Consider the following 17044-nt stretch of genomic DNA (forward strand, 5'->3'; position numbering starts at 1 on the left):
ACAGTGTTTTTCAGGTTCTAATGGTTAAGGTTGATAAAACTTCCCAACATTCAAACGAATTAAGAGGCATTGCAAGCATGTTTGGATATGAAGGCATGAACCAGTAGGGCATTAGGAATAGGTATTGTTATACGTATCGCCGCAGTCATAGAACAAGAGGTCTGGCAGCATAGAATCAGCGCTATATAGAGTAATATGCAAGATGTCACGAAATGTCAGTAGAGATGGAAGGGGGTAGCATATGTCATAAGTGGCATGAAAGTGCCCTAGATAGAGCAGCGAGAACAAGCAGCGCCAATGGGGAGTGCAGTGGTTGCAGGGTGAGCATTGACTTCTGTAGCTCCTCACAGGAATAGCTCCCCTGAAACGCATAGTTCAAGCCACGATTGCCCGTAGTGCGGCCTCTTGCATGACAAATGGAGCGCTTGGGACATCTTCCACCGTAGCTTCAGTATGAAGCTTCACTGTTTTGATTCATACATTCGATTCTGTTTTTTTTCCTTGCTCCAGGGTGAAGTCCAAAAATGTGCTCATAAGTAAGTCCAATAAGAAGTGTTTATGAGCTGCAGGCAGGGCTTTAAGTGGGACAGATCCGTCTGTGTCTGACCCAGTTGTAATTAAAAACGAACATTGAAACTGGTCTCTTGCGGGTCCTATATTCATGTCCTTAGCTTTTCTGGCAAAAACATTGTTGAAGTTCTGAACTATGAATGTAAAAATGTGAAGGTAGTTCATTCATGGCAGCGATGTAGTTTCTGTTTTAGATTTCATGTTTTACATAATTTTGCATCCCGTGTGAGTGTTAGCTATTTCTGTATTAATATTTTTTTGTGTAGCATGTTACTCGTGTTCAGTGCATACTTCAAACTGAATCACCTCCAGGTGTTTATAATGGGCCACTAGTGAGAGCTCTGAAGTCAGGCTGAAAAAAGTGCAACTTTCTCACAGTGCATGTCCATGAGTTAGAAAGGTGTTCAAAATACCTGGTCATCCAATCCTTCGCCTCTCTGCAAAGCACACAGAGCAATGGACACGTATTCCAGCTACAATAGTGATTCTGTGTAAATGTGTGAGAAGGAAGTATGCAGTTGTCAACATATTGACAAGACCCAAGTAAAAGAAAATGCAGTGCATACAGGTAGATGGATGCGTTGTGTTAAAGAATGAGGTGAAGGAGAAGCGAGGAAGTGGATTCAGTACAGAGTAAAAGAGGGTGCTGAAAATGAAAGAGATGAGGTGTAAGATATGCAGATGGACAATATGTGAAGAGAAAAAGGGTGTTCATGTGTAACATACAGTGAGCATAACAGGCGTGATTTAGACACTCTGAAGATCGCTATCCCTTTCACAGATCTCAGTGGTGTTTAATTCACAGTCTTACAATTTCAGAATTGAAGCATTTTCAAAATTAATTATTTACAACAAAATCTTTGTTACTCATTTAGTTTAAACAGCTAACGACAATTGACCAAGCCAATAGTCCTGGCTGGTACTAGGTGTGGGTAATGTGTTACTTATCTGCAATAGTAGAGCTCAGACAGGAACCAAAATAGCGGTTTGAGGGGGCACAATAAGGGAATCACAGTTTGTGTTTAAGCCACAATTACATGGAGCATGCCACTTTTAGACACACACACACTGCTCTATTTTTTTACATCCCACTTGAAGCCCAGGAAGCAACATTCCATAGGAATGGCTCTCGCTCTTTTTTTCTCTCACACGCACATGTGCTTACATTAGATAGCAGCAGTGCAAAGTTCGCTTCTGCGATAAATAGGTGCAGTATGGTTAGCATTGTGGTCAGTTTCCCTCAACCACAGCAAAGGTAAAAAAACAAAACAGTATGGGCAGGTACAGTGCTTTCTGTGTGCGCACATAATCAACCTCAACCTTACAGCATTAAAAAACGTGCTCCTCTATTTTTTGAAATAGCTAGTTTTAGTTAAAAATGAACCAAATACATTATGATTGAACTTGCTGTTACAAACCGTTGTGAATTACGGTACTTTTATTACCTGAGCTTGATATGCAAAGGTACTTCACCTTTGTTCAGTCACCACTATGGCTGTTAGCTTGTGGTTCTTCTTTTGAGCTCAGTAGGGTAGACATAAAATGCACACAAGGGATGCTGCCATTAGCTCACAGGAGGAAGTTTTAGGGTGCACGTGGTCTATGTTTCAGCGAACTATTAGGACTCATCAGTCTGCCACATGACTAATAGGATATCGGATTCCATGTCTTATTAATATTAAATGGAACACCTGCAGATTTTTATACAATTATACTTATGATTTCCTTATTTTTAGATTGATATTTTTATAGATTTAATATCTCCACTATATGTTGCAGAATATGTTTATTTGATATCATATTGCTTTGCTATAGACCCAGAAGTGTGGAACATGATTGGGTGTTTTGTAAAAGAAACCGTTCCTGACCCCAGGACACCCTTTTTGATGTCCAAACACTTTAGAAATGCCATTCATTTATGAATTCAAAATGTTTGTAGAAAGCGGAGTAGAAGAAGCAGTGTGTTTGTTAACTTTGCTATGTTCTACCTAGGCTGCCTTCAAAGAAGTCATATAAAGGCCTCCTTATTGGACCAAAGCACCAGCGGCATGGAGGCAGAATTTGGTCTTAAAGTAAGTCTTTCTATGGTTTGATTTTGTTTTACCTTGCTTAGTACCCATTCATTGACCAAAGTATTGTATTACTTGCAGAAGCCTCTACGCACACACATTCCTTAGTCTTATTGTTATGTTCTTTTTGGGAGGAATCCTGCTGTTCAGGGTGAGGGTTGCCCAATCGCGTGAAAGACATTTGTAATTGTATAATGTTTTCTCCATGTAGGAGTCATTTTAAGCTGGAAGTGTGCATGCCGCAGATGGTTAAAACCAATTCCCCTCAGTCACTTAGCTATTATGGAAGCACAGTATGTGTATTCTGCAGTATTTTTGAACGGAGGATTACAATTTACAGTGCAGTCAACACTACTGCTAAATAAAACTAATAAAAAAATTATTAATCTACACTCTGTCATTTTCTGTTCTTGAAGTGAGAAAGAGGCACGGTCTGCGACAGGTCTGCACATTTCTTGGAAACCATGCCTCTCCTTTTCCACAAGTAGATTTGTTTTGCCCATTGCTGTTTTTTCTTTTCTTCAGTGGTCTGCTAAAGTACACCCAGTCATTTTCAAAGCTTCTCAGGTCAAGGCATGGCATCTTGCCTTTTGGCTATCTTTAATTCTGCCATTTTTTAATAGTAGTCTGTCTACAATCTATTTTACAAACTTCAAAATTCTATGGGTAACTGACTACTAGAGGAGGCCTTGAAAAGCAATAATTTGTGTCCCTAATAAGCCGTTGGGACAGAAAGTCCTCTGCATGGTAAAGATGTGTATCCCTGCCCTGAGTGCCCAACTGTACCGTTATCTGGATCCCTAATGCAGATTATTTTGTTGTCTTTTTGTCATAGGCGAGCACAGGTCATGTGTCTGCAATGGCATCGGCCTGTCTCCTAGATTGCGGTCCTGTTGGACCGGGAGGCGTGCCCAAAATGCTACCCTCCTAGTGGTGGAATGTTACTGCCTTCTCCAGAAGTCCTACTTTTTCATGAAAAGGCAACTTAGCCAAGAAGTAGACAGAGGAAGGAAAAGAGGGACAAGGGTCCCAGTAGAACTCTCTAATCTCCCTGGGGTATCCAGAGATTTTGGAATAGACGCCTCACTCACTTTTGGTGACATGCTTCATCATCTGCACCTATCCACACCCTGGTGGGATGATACCACCAGGGTGGACTCCACCAGAAGACTGTCTCTGGGAGTTCTCAGATAAAATGAAGCTGGATAAAGCAGTTACCTAGGAAAGAGTAGTAGAGAGTGAGTTAATAATATCTCGCAGTAAATCTCAAAGAAAGTCTTTTATTAGTAGGTTACTGAGGGTATGGTTAAAAATATAAGTGGAATAAGGTTATATTTTGAGAGTTAACTTAGTCAATCGAATGCCAACATGTTTCTACCCTCAGTGAGTCCAAAATGGATCTGGGGCCTTCTTCAGGGCTAAAGTTTCATCTCTGCTTGACATGACTAGGACAGGTAGGTCGCCCCCCCCCCCCGCTGCAACTCCACCAGCGCTTGTGCCCGCATCCTGGTCTGTGTCTGCCCATTCCTGGGCGCTGCTCTTTCCCTTGCGCCCCCACCCACTGCTCATTTCCCGCCGCTGCGGCCCCGTGCCCTTCGCAGTCCCCCTGCCTCCTGCCTCCCAGCTGCTCCTCCCTCCATTCTCCCCTTCAAATGGTGGCAGCTGCGTGGTGAGGAGAGCGATCCTTGACCTGGACAAGTAGGTCCCCCACCCCCCGCTACAGCTCCACCAGTGCTTGTGGCCGCATCCTGGTTTGTTTCTGCCCATTCCTGGGCGCTGCTCTTTCCCTCCTGGACCGCGCCCAGCACCAGAACCCCTGGACCCTGCGAACGCCACGACACCAGAGTCCACTACGACGCCAGCAGCCTCCACGCACTCAACGCCGGCTGAAACCACACCTGCTTCCAGGCCACCCCGAAACGGACCCTTCTCCTGCAGCCTCACCTGCGACAGAACCACCAAACCTCCAAGGACTGGACCCAACCACCTTCGCTGAATACTCAACACCCGCTCCGAAACACGCCGTCGAGCTCTGGGATCTGCTAGACACCTCCGCCCCAGACGTGGCCTTCCTGACCGAGACCTGGTGGAACGACTCCACGGTGCCCGACATCGCCATAGCCATCCCGGACGGCTACAAGATCACCCGCAGGTATAGCGCCAACGGAAACGGAGGAGGAATAGCCATCGTCCACAAGTCCACTCTCAAGGTCGCCACCCACGCAGACGACACCCTCCACACCGCCGAACACCTGCACTTCCGGACCCACACTGACCCCAACACCACCCTCAGCGGAACTCTCATCTACAGACCCCCCCGAGCTCAGTTCAGCGACTCCATCACCCACCTCGCCAGCACCCACGCACTCGCCTCCACGTACTACATCCTCCTCGGGGACCTGAACTTCCACCTCGAGAACAACAACGACGCCAACTCCGCCACCCTGATCGCCAACCTCGGCCTTAAACAACTCGTCATCGTACCCACGCCGCCGGCCACACGCTGGACCCAGTCTTCTCCACAGGCACCCACATCACTTTAAACCACACCACCAAACTCCACTGGACCGACCACCGCTCCATTAATTTCATCTTCAAGAAACCAACCACGCACCACCACACCCAACAGCTGCCTTGCTGCTGCTGGAGCAAAGTCACTGAAGACTGGCTGATCACCACCCTCGCCCAGAACCCGACCCCACCAACCCAGACGCCGCAGCCCGCAACCTCAGACAGTGGATCGACGACTGCGCCAACACCCTCGCCCCGTTCAAGAAACCCTCCAAGAGCCACGCCAGCAATAGAGCCACCTGGTTCACCGACGAGCTCCAGACCTCCAAACGCGCATGCCGCAAACTGGAGAAAATATGGCTCCACGAACGCACACCGGACAACCACGCAGCCCACAAGGATGCCACCCGCAGACATCACCACCTCATCAGATTAGCCAAGAGATCCTCCTTCAAAGACTGCTTGGACAACAACGCACATGACAGCAAAGAGCTCTTCAGCATCGTAAAGGAACTCTCCAACCCCAGCGCCAATGACATCCTGCCCTCACAAGAACTGTGCGACTCACTAGCCATCTTCTTCCACCACAAGATCGCTGACCACCACGACAGCTTCCACACCACAACCACCCAGACTCCACCTCCCCTGCGAACACCACCAGCGCTATCTGATCCGCCTGACCTCCTGGTCCAACGTCAACGAAACACGCAAGTTCATGAACTCCATCCACTCAGGATCTCCGTCAGACCCGTGCCCACACCACGTATTCAACAAAGCAGATGCAGCCATCGCACCCCAACTACGGAAGGTCATCAACATCTCCTTCGAAACAGGTACTTTCCTGGAAAGCTGCAAGCACGCCAAAATAAACGCCCTCCTCAAGAATCCCAAGACGGACCCCAAGGACCTCAAGAAGGACCCCAAGGACCTCAAGAACTTCAGGTCCATCTACCTGCTCCCGCTCCTGGCAAAGGTCATCGAGAAAATCGTCAACCGGCATTTGGCCCGCCACCTGGAAGTCAACAACGTCTTGGACCCGTTGCAGTCCGGATTCAGACGAAACCACAGCACCGAGACAGCCGTCATCGCCGCCACAGACGACATCAGGCGCCAACTAGACAACGGCGAAACATCAGCCCTCATCCTCCTGGACCTGTCGGCCGCCTTCGACACGGTCTGCCATCGCACTCTAAAGACACGCCTCCTAGAAGCCGGAATCCAAGAGAAGGTCCTTGACTGGACAACGTCCTTCCTCTCCAGCAGAACCGAGCGTCCGCCTCCCACCATTCCGATCCGAAGCCACCGACATCTGCGGCGTCCCCCAGGGCTCATCCCTCAGCCCGATGCTGTTCAACATCTACATGGCAAAAGTGGCCCGTCCGCATGACCTCAACATCATCTCCTAAGCCGACGACACCCTGCTCATCCCCTCCCCCTCACCAAGGACCCACACACCACCAAAACCAACCTCCACGAGGGAATGAAGGCCGTCGCCGACTGGATGAGGCGCAACCGTCTGAACCCGAACTCGGACAAGACGGAGGTACTCCTCCTCGGACCCACCCCCTCAGCCTGGGACGACTCCTGGTGGCCGACCACACTAGGAACAGCACCAACACCCACCGACCATGCACGCAACCTAGGATTCATCCTAGACTCCTCCCTCTCCATGGCTAAGCAGGTCCACGCCGTCTCCTCCTCCTGCTATAACACCCTCTCCATGCTCCGCAGGATCTACAAGTGGATCCCGACCGAAATAAGAAGAACGGTGACACAGGCCCTCGTCAGCAGCAGACTGGACTACGGCAATGCACTCTACGCAGGAATCCCAGCCAAACACCTACGATGACTACAACGCATCCAAAACGCCTCCGCCCGACTGATCGTCAACGTCCCCCGCCGCAGCCACACCACCCCCCACCTGAGACCTACACTGGCTCCCCGTCGACAAGAGGATCACCTTCAAGCTCCTCACCTACGCACACAAAGCAATCCACAACGCCGAACCAGCCTACCTTAACAGCAGACTCAGCTTCTACATCCCCACCCGCCAGCCCTGCTCCGCCAGCCTCGCCCTCGCCGCTGTCCCCCGCATCCAACGAAGGATCTCCGGCGGCAGATCCTTCTCCTACCTCGCCGCCAAGACCTGGAACACCCTCCCTACCCACATACGGCAGACACAAGACCTACTCTCCTTCAAAAGACTCCTCAAGACCTGGCTTTTCGAGCAGTAGCAGCACCCCCTCCCGTCAGCGCCTTGAGACACTCACGGGTAAGTAGCGCGCTCTACAAGTACTCTGATTGATTAAACATTTATTCCTTGTGAGGTTAAGAAGCCAATAGCTCCCACCCGCAGTTAGGATACACCTGTGGATTCTGCCTGAGGGCAAAAAAGGGGCATGTTATTAGAGACACTTCTTTGCTAGTGCTCCCCAAAAACACGCTTTAACTACTGGGTACCACATGCAGTATGTCCTTCTTTTCAAGTATACTCTAGACTGTATGACTTAAAAAAAAAAAAAAAAATTATAATCATATTTCGTTTCTAAACACCTTGATGATGTGTAAAACATTTCTTTACCACTATTCGACACACACCTCCCGGAAATCATATGGAAAAAAACGTGTGATGTTATTAGAAACCAGAGGAAACACCATCCATGCATTTAAATAGGGATACCAACATATCTCTTACCCTGATTATGAGTTATTTAGGCATTATGTGTGTCTGGTGGCTGTTGCAATCCTGTAGTCATTCTGGTTGTAAAGGGAGACCCAATCCCAGCTCATTAGAGCTCATCTAAAGATTTTGTTTCCAGGGCACACCACTGGATGTTTTGTCACCAGAAGCTTTTCCCGTCTCTTATGCAATGGTTTTCTTTAAAAGAAACTTGCGAAGTCTGCTCCCACCAACCATTGCAGGGTGGATTAAAACCTGCATTGTTCATGTTCTCAAACTGATCTCCTATGAAATGGGAGGAGTTTTTTGCAAGTGTTTGCGGTTATTTGAAATAATTACTCTCCCGTTTCTAGTGAATTATAGTGAACTCTGTGAAATGACTGCTCCCGCCAAGCCTATATAGTCTCAAAACAACTGTTGCCGGGGAATTAGTAGTCTACGCCTTTCCACCGTTAAAATCCTCCCATACGTTATCCATTCAATCCTATGTAAATTATGCGTCAAAGAACAACCGATTTCTAGGTAGATAGAAACCTGTGTTTTTTGCTTTGATCGTAATCCCAGCTAGACCTCATTAAAGGTGTGCGGGGATCCTGCAGTGTTGGTGTTACCTCAACATAATTCCTCTTGCCTTTATGATTCCTGCGATAACCCAGGAGTCCAACAGCACAAGCGCTGTGGTGGCAACATACTCTGTGATGATCCGTAGTAGTGACCAGGTCCTTTTTACTTTGTTATTCGAGTGAGGACTACAGGCTCACTCACCTTTTTAAAAGTTCCGCTGCTGTGTGTTTAACTCACCCTTGGCCTACACTAAGTTTAAAATGCAGTGCGTGCATGGTGAAAAGATGTGCTAAGTGCATGTGAGTGCGCAAGATGTACCCTAGACAGTGGGTGCAGTGTGCACATGGCAAATGTGTTAGTGCTGGCAGAGGGTGTTTAAAGTGACACACTCTGGTGCAATACAGAGACAGCAGTATTGAACCGTGTGCACCGACTGCATGCTTGTGCTGCATTTGGGAAGAGGTGTGGCGCCGCGGCCAGGGCGACTGACGCTGGAATCTGGGGACCACGGTTCGATCCCCGGCTCCGGCGGCAGGTTAGCCCAGCACCATGTGACTCTGGGCAATAGCTCGCTTAATCTTCCCGACGGCCCCCCAGCGCCTAGAGACCCTTACGGGTGATTGTGCGCTTTACAAATGTGGACTTTACTTTACTTTATTTGGAAATGGTGGTAGGAGGGTATATGATCACAACACTACTTGACAGTGGAGTGTGCTTTGAATGTACGAGTGCAGAAGTTTCTTTTTGGGAAGCCAAGGCCTACCCGGTGATAACATGAGGAGTAGAGTAATCAGCTTCGGAGTCCTTCCTGCTGTGACAGAAATCCTTCAGGAGGAAGATCAAAGGGGAGAGTTTCCATTTCAAAGAAGTAGAACCCCAGCGTAAAACTTTAAAGGTCCAGACCCTAAATCACATTTTGTGTCTGAAAAAGAACTATAAGTAGGGGAGTCTGAGACCTCATACTGTGTCATCTACTGAGCAGCCAGCCGGGCTGCATGATGAGGGGAAGCTCTGCAAGATTTCTGTCTGTGACTAGGACTAGGGGTCTAGCCTGCTAGTCTCCCTGCTTGGTGAGGGGAACCTCCACCAGGGAAACCAAGATAATCTGTCCTGGAGTCCGGAGCACCAGTACCTGCCTGCTCGCCAAGACCGATGTGACCGTGAGGGAGAGGAATGAGATCCAGAAAGGAGCCCAGACGTGTGGTGCTCATGAGCAAGGTGTGAGGCGCTGTGCTTCACCGATCGGGCCATTGCACATGTGCCGAGTTGTGAAGATTGATGACCCTGTATAGCAGGAGGGACTGCTGAGCACCAAGGACAGTGCTGCATCAATTAGGCTGTTGCCGGTGTGCTTGTGGATGTTGGCGACTTGATATGCCGGGGGAGACACTTGTGCCAAGAAAGTGCCACATTGATCGGACCATCGCCCATGTGCAGAAAGTTGCTGCCACCCCAGTAGGCCAGGAGGGGCAGTAGAACAGGCAACCTGAGGCCAGCGTGACCGGGCAGTGTAGTTCATTGTAGTGACCCCGTCTGCTAGGAGGAGCCACTCGAAGCTCAGAGGCCTGAGATTTGCGTCATTGCCCATGACCCAAATTGCTGCTACAACCAAGACGAGGGAGGCCTAGTATCCAAGGGTTCCTGAGGACAGAGTGTTTGCAGTTGACTCCCCGCTGGAGCAAGGCGACTGCCCTCATCCCCAAACCAGGAAGAACAAGACTTACTGCATGAGGCTGTAACTGGAGCCTCTTCGATTGTCAGGATGCTGGTAAGCACAGATCAGGAGAGCGAGTCCGCACCTGCTAGGAACTGTGCATGTGAACGTGTGCAGCCCAACTCGCCGGGCCAGGACTGCACTGCACCACTGCCAGTATTTGTAGGGTAGCAAACCGAATCAACAATTGTAGAATCTTGACCAGAGGTAATGGTGATGAGAATTAGACCATGATAACAGGAGAGCATGCCTAATAGAAATGATGAGGGTAAGGAATAAGAAAAAGATGGTTAAGACAAACGAATGGTAAAGAAAGTGGTGCATGAAATAAAAGTAACATAGTGACAAGAAAGAAAGAGAAAGTATCATGACTGAGATGGTCCATTAGAGAGGAGTAGGAGTAGGAGGGTGATGCATGTATTATAGCAGAGAAAGCGATAAAGATGTTGTGAGGAGCAGATAAAGGAGGATGAAAGATGAGTCTGAGGAAGTAGGATGATGGAACAGAAGAATGCTGAACACATTTAGTGATGGGAGCGGTGTGATTGGTAGGCATGTACTGACTGGGCGATAAAATGGGAGTAGAGGAATGGTGATGGTGGAAGATAAGCTGATTGAGGATGATGAGAAATCATGGTGATTGGAGAGGAATATGATGAGCAGATGATACGTTTTAGGAGGAGAAGGACTGTTAAGAGGAGAGCAGAAGAATAGTCGAAAGAGGAGCGAGATTAGTGGTGAGGGTAAAGTGAATAGAATATTCTAGTGGGAGAAAGGAAGAGAATGGGAAAGAGGAGGGAACATGCCAGAAAAGGCAGTTCAGTTTTGAGGCATCCTCATTAAGCTGTTCTGGCCACCAAATTAAAAGTGCAGTTGTCAGCTCTGGAAGCTGAACTGTTGGCACAGTGGGCAGGTAAAGAGAGAAGCAGGTTCAACTTTCATGTTTGGTAGGTTTTGCTCAAGTTACTAAACTTGATTGCTCTTACAAATTTTATTGCACTTATATGGAGTAAATACAATGGGCACTGTCCACAGTCTTAAAGTTGCATAGATAATTACTGTCTCTTTAAATTACGAATGCCCCCCCCATCATTTTTGTAGATCGTGAGTATACTCCAGTGTACACCCTACACATAATTCAGGCCTTGGTACTGCTGTTGTTCAAAATGTTGCGGACCGCCAGTGAAGAACAGATACAGGGTAGTAGGATTGCAAGTTCTAATTACACACAAACAGAACCATATGTATAGAAGCAGTTCCAGGTCCCATTATATACACAAAATCATTACACAACACACAGAAATGGAAGGCTGACAATAGAATGAAGTGGAGAGAGTCCTGTTCGCACAAAGACTTGTGAGGATTATAGGCAGAAGAGTGAGGTGGAATTGGAGAAGGGCGAGGTAAAGCTAGGGAGGATAGTGAGGAAGCTGGTGGTAACATGGTGAAAGGGAGGCTGGTGTTGCAGAAATCGAGGAGGGCGACGTAGAGTGAGAACAATAATGTGACGATAGAATGATGAGGATAGTGTGGTGAGGAGAGTGAGGCAGAAAAAGAGGAGCTGGGTGAAGTGAGAGGAGGCTGAGGTGAAGAGAAAAGAGGGTGAAGTGGGAGGATGCAGAGGGAGAGGTGGGCAGGAGAGCAGAGTGAAGTGGAAGGAAAGGTGGTTGAGGTGGAGAGAAAGGAAAGTGTGAAAGATACAACGGTGGGTGAGGCAGAGACAGAGTTAAATGAGGCAGCAAGAGCATAAGAGATAAAGCACATAAGTAGAGTATGCAGCGTACTGCGCCCCCCTCCCCACACACGCGCCACACACACACACTCACTCACTCACTCACTCACTCACTCACTCACTCACTCACTCACTCACTCACTCCCCAGCTTGCGGACACCTGAGAGATGCTAACTATCTCTATTAATCTTCATGGCCCACCCATGCTTCCTGGTGGTCCTCTCCGATTTCGATTCCTGGAGTGGGGCCTACAGTGCTAAGCAGTCGAATATGGTAATTCGCTCTTTTATTGTGGCGCTATGGTAGAACACCTTTGTCCCACCTTGGGTAGCAGTGACAGGGTGGTTTCTTTCACGGGGGAGGCGGAGGGAGGGCGAGCAACAGCTATGAGCCCACTTACATAGCCCCCATTCCAAATATCATGGAACCAGAGCCAGGTGTGATTAGTGCACTGCTCCTTTGGGCAGCAGTTCCCGCACCAACTTGGATTTCTATGTAGTGGACACAGAAGACATATATCATAGGATGATGGGAAATACAAAGAGGCTGTCCACTCTATTGTCGCCCTGTGGGTGACGTGGCCAGCCGGCATCTTCTTGTATTGGCTCTATGGATAGCTTTGCTCTGTTTTTTAAGAGTTAGCCCCGCTTCCAATTTCCAGACCTACATTCTCTTCTCCTGTAGTTTGGGTCCAGTTACACCCTTACAAGTTAGCCCTGAGTGAACTCTGTATGTCCTAGGTACTCAGGCTCCATACAGCCCTGGCCCCAACAACTGCTTAATTATTGAGCTTTCCAAGATGTAATCGTACGATTGTTTGCAAACGAGCAGACCCCTAGAGATCGTCACTGGAGCTGTTGGAGATACGTGATCTATTGGAAAAACATTGCTTCTGAAGTGTCCTTTTGGGGATCCTACCTTTTTAGTGCTTCCTATTGCTGAATTCTTTGTTTATGCCATGACACCATACATTGTTTCACCACACTAACCGATTTCACCGTAGATTTTACAAGTAGTTGCAGGTTCACTTGGGAGAGCTGTTGTTTCCTGTTCCAGGTCAGTGGAGGAAGAAACCATACGTGTAGCTTCATATTTGTGCAATCGCTGACCCATGCTTCTGTTTCCACAGTAAACATGAGAAAATGGTTAGCTGCCTGTAGGTTTGTAGCAAAGGTTCCTGGCTTTAGACGCTAGACCTTTAGCTATAATCTTTAGAGTGTGAAAAGGAGAGGCCAGAAAGCAGGACAGCTAAAAACGATTTGGACTAGATCCTGTCAGTAATAGACAGTTGCTCTCAGCTCATTGCCACTGTAAGTAGACATGTCCTTGTGGCTGGCAGTAGCAGCCATACAGGCGAGGGAATGGGCTTCTCTGCACAGGACTCGGGAGCGGAGTGATATAGGTGACTGGAGGAGAGGCATGTGGCCCAAGGGCCATAAACTCTGTTGTCTAATTCAGCTTGAACCCAAAGATTTCTGAGGGCCAATGGAAAGAAATTAATATTATTTGAGAGCAGCTTTAAATTAGTCCACAGCACAAGTTCTATAACGAGGGCAAGTGGGTAGAATTAAAAGGTAATGGCACTGGGGAGGGCTTTGGAGCTGGGGAATATAGGGTTAGAGTATGATGGGGGGATCCCCATTCTGTGATGGGGAAGAGGGAGGGAGGAGGCAGAACGCAGCAGTGAAAAGCATATGGTGTAATGGCTAGCAGCTGACTTTGAAGGTGGGGTACCGGGTTCGAGCCAGTGCTCCCATGCCTTTGGAGTGCAAGGAAAAAAGTTAAAACACGCAACAGTGTGCAGAAAAAATGAAAAAAGCTTAGACTTGATCTAAAGACACTTGATTTCACATGCTTGATTTCACGGTGGTTGCTGCAGTGCGACTGTAAACGCACACAAAAGAGTCCTACAGACACATGATTAAGAGAAGCAGTGGAAGAAGATCGTACTTGGTCGCTGTGCTCTGGGAGTTTTAACGCGAAAGGAGGCATGACAAATGCATGTCAGAAAGAAATAGAAATCAACATTGCAAGAGTGACAAAGAAACAAACTAATTGCAAGCCTTATGGGCGGACATAAAACCCAAAGACTGATTACAGCATGTCAAGAGACCGTGCATGCGCGCTGGCTAGGCTCGACCCTTAAATGGGAAAGCATTAATTAAAATAAACCTTGATACATGAGAAGCTAACTGATCAAGGAGACCCCTTCCTTTTTTTATTTTTTGTAATCTTTGATCTCCTTTATGATATATATGGTATATTTATGTTTACTAAATTCTAAAGAGGGGTAATTATTAGGTCTAGTTATTAAATGTCAGCTTTTTCTTTTCTTTTCTTTTTCCCTTCCAGAGGTTAATGTACAGTTCTTAGGGAAATGGTAAACTTATCTACCAGCACCAGGGATTCCAGCATGTGAATCCTTTATAAATCCTGTAATTAATCAATTGGCAAAATGAAAATTGCTAATCTAGTTTCTGCCTTAGTTCCCTGTACTCCTTTATAAACAAATAATCTCACTGGTGGACCTTCAGTCATTGTTTAAATTGTGTGAATGTGGTACCAATTTATTACCTAAAGATTTTTTTCCCAGGTGAAATAAATTGATAAGAACTTGGGCTGCTCCTAACTATTGTTTGAAGTAGGTGCTTACCCAGCTAAAATTACAGTTTGCATTGCCTGCTTATTTCCCTTAGATTTACAGAAATTGTATATACTACTTTCCACCAGATAGTTACTCCTAGTCTGTTGAAGGAATCTAGGATCTTTTGGAATGTATGGAGTAGTACTAACCAAAAATGACAGTTGCGCCATTCTTGGAGGCTAACCTAAAAGCCCTTTGAGAATGTCCAAAATGTATTGCGCTCACCATCAGCTATTGGTTTCTTTGGCTCAGGAACCTTCAACCGTTGGCTTGAGAGGTCAATAACCTTTTGTATCCTCTCAGAGGAGTATTTTCAGCTCCTACTCTTTCTGTTGGCAGTTTTATTCCATCTTTCTTCCTTCATTGGAGTGCATAAAGAGTGTTTTTTTTTTTTCTCGGAAATGTCCAGTCATCACACACATAAATCATTATCTCATCCATGCAGTGTATGCACAATCCTTTTTTAAGAATTATTTTGCACTACAATAGGCATTTTTCAATGCTTTTGCCAGCACGAGTGGGACTCTAAAATAGCTGTCTTAATTACTTTTTTTTCGTGCAGCTTGGTTGTGCCCAAGTGGGCCATCCAGAAAGCCTTAATCGCACAGGTGGGCGCTGTGTTCTTCTTGGCTGCCATTTGGAGAAATCTCCCCATTTGAAGATGGCTGCTGCTTTTTGTTCAGGCCTAGATCAGATGTTTCTGTCAAGCTTGTGAAGTTCTCAGGCTGTGGGGCTTGTGACTGGCCTGCTGCCATCACATTATATACTGATCCTACAACCTTTGAGGATGACTGTCAGTGAATAGGTATAATGATTGCACCTTCCCGACACCCTCCCCTCCCGCCAAATGGTTCCTCCTTCACCGGTTTCACAATGTCATGTCCCTCCGTTTCTAATTCCCACCTCCACTTGTAGACTTTCAGTCCTCTGCCGCCCCCCTGAATGCCTCACTGTCTCTCACCCTGCCTTGTGGTTCCCAGCACCATCTTTCTGCCCTTCTAATACTCCAACACCAACTACATCCCTGATTGTTTATATTTATTTATTAAGTTTTGCATAGCGCGAACATGACCCTAGTGGGTATCAGAGCGCTTTACAAGACGAGAAGTAGAGTAACACTTGGCCTGGTAAACAGAAACACATGCATGAGAACCAAACAAATCAGAAAGTAAAATAGGATCACACGGATTAGTCTTGAATAAAGACAGTAATAGGAAGGTCAATCCCCGTAAGAGTTTGGTAGCTATACATTTTCAATGTTGCTGATATATGGTCTAAGGTAAAAACTTAGTCAGTAAAAAAGATTTGGCCTCTTTTTTTGAATGAGGAGGTAGAGTAGATTAGGCAAACATCCGGTGGTAGTGTTCCATATCTTGGGTGCAATAATGGAGAATGCTCTGGAACCAGTTTTCTTTTTGTGGGTTTCGTTGGGGGTTCAGAAGCAAGTTGAGCGCACTTCGTGAAGACTGCTGCTCCCTGATTGTATCCCTGATGTGAAAGAAGAACCATGATAAATGATTTCACCCCCTTTTTCTGCAAGACTTAGTTAGTCACTGTGGCTTATCTGGAACGCTATTTGAACATGAACTCTCTCACGTATCTTATGGACTGTTGCCCACTCGGGCAGTATTTTCGCACAGATGGCACAGTGGTGCTGACTATTAAATTTTCATACAATTGCCTATATATCCACTGATGATGTGAAGGTTTGCAAGCCCACTCTGGCAATTTAGCATCTCATGCTTACAGCATTTAGCCAGCATAAGTCACCAGTTGCTAACACAGCAATATCAACAGCGCTTGGTAACATATCTCTCGATAGCGCTAAGCGATAGCTGGTGCTTTTTTGCCTTTTGCTCAGGTAATGAGAGTTCGCGCCAGCACAGGATGACCGTTATATTTATGGTTTTGTTTAATTACATTTACTTGGTTTTCCAGTACCTGCCCATATATTTCCTCATCATGAAGTTCTAGATTGAGGCATCCCCACATGGGTACGAGCATACTTACTTAAGATAAGCTTAAAGCACACGTGACTGTTTTACGTTTTGTGTTTGAGTTTTGATGTACTAACATGAAGGTATTTCTGACTATGTAAATTGCACATTATTATCAGGTCGGAGCATGAATTACAGCTCTGCCATGTACAAGCCAACTTTAATTTAATTTATGTGATATAATGAAAACATACCCGAAGATGAAGTCTGTCTTTCACTTTCATGATCATGTGACATACACTTTATTTACTTGCACTTTAACATTGTTTATTGCCCGTGATGAAGGAGTGACTACAACTCCGAAACGCGTTGGACATCGTGCCTGAATAAACTTCGTTGCACTACGTTATTTGTGGCCACGGCTCCTTTGTGATTTGACTCGACGTGATTCTGGCGAGTATTCCTGAGGTAACAGCGTGTTTGATACATATATCATGTGATCAAGGCCTCGCCAGGCCGAAACGCGTCATGGCAGAAGTGGTGTTGGGTTTTAAATAAATTTACACGCACCAGATAATAGGTTTGCCTCGTTCTTGACCGATTGATTGGTTGTTGGACGTCCA

At 46.7% G+C, this 17044-nt stretch overlaps 1 protein-coding gene across 3 annotated transcripts in view; it reads left to right on the forward strand.

Annotated features, from left to right (window-relative positions):
• SLC25A51 (solute carrier family 25 member 51) overlaps nucleotides 1-17044 on the forward strand; it is a 308137-nt gene that overhangs the window by 223710 nt on the left and 67383 nt on the right. For all 3 annotated transcript variants that reach the window (XM_078676307.1, XM_078676306.1, XM_078676308.1), the window contains one exon: nucleotides 2563-2642. The gene's annotated coding sequence lies outside the window, so the exon portion shown is untranslated. The remainder of the gene's footprint in view (nucleotides 1-2562; nucleotides 2643-17044) is intronic.

Source organism: Lissotriton helveticus, chromosome 2_1, assembly GCF_964261635.1.
Source record: "Lissotriton helveticus chromosome 2_1, aLisHel1.1, whole genome shotgun sequence".
Classification (NCBI taxonomy): domain Eukaryota; kingdom Metazoa; phylum Chordata; class Amphibia; order Caudata; family Salamandridae; genus Lissotriton; species Lissotriton helveticus.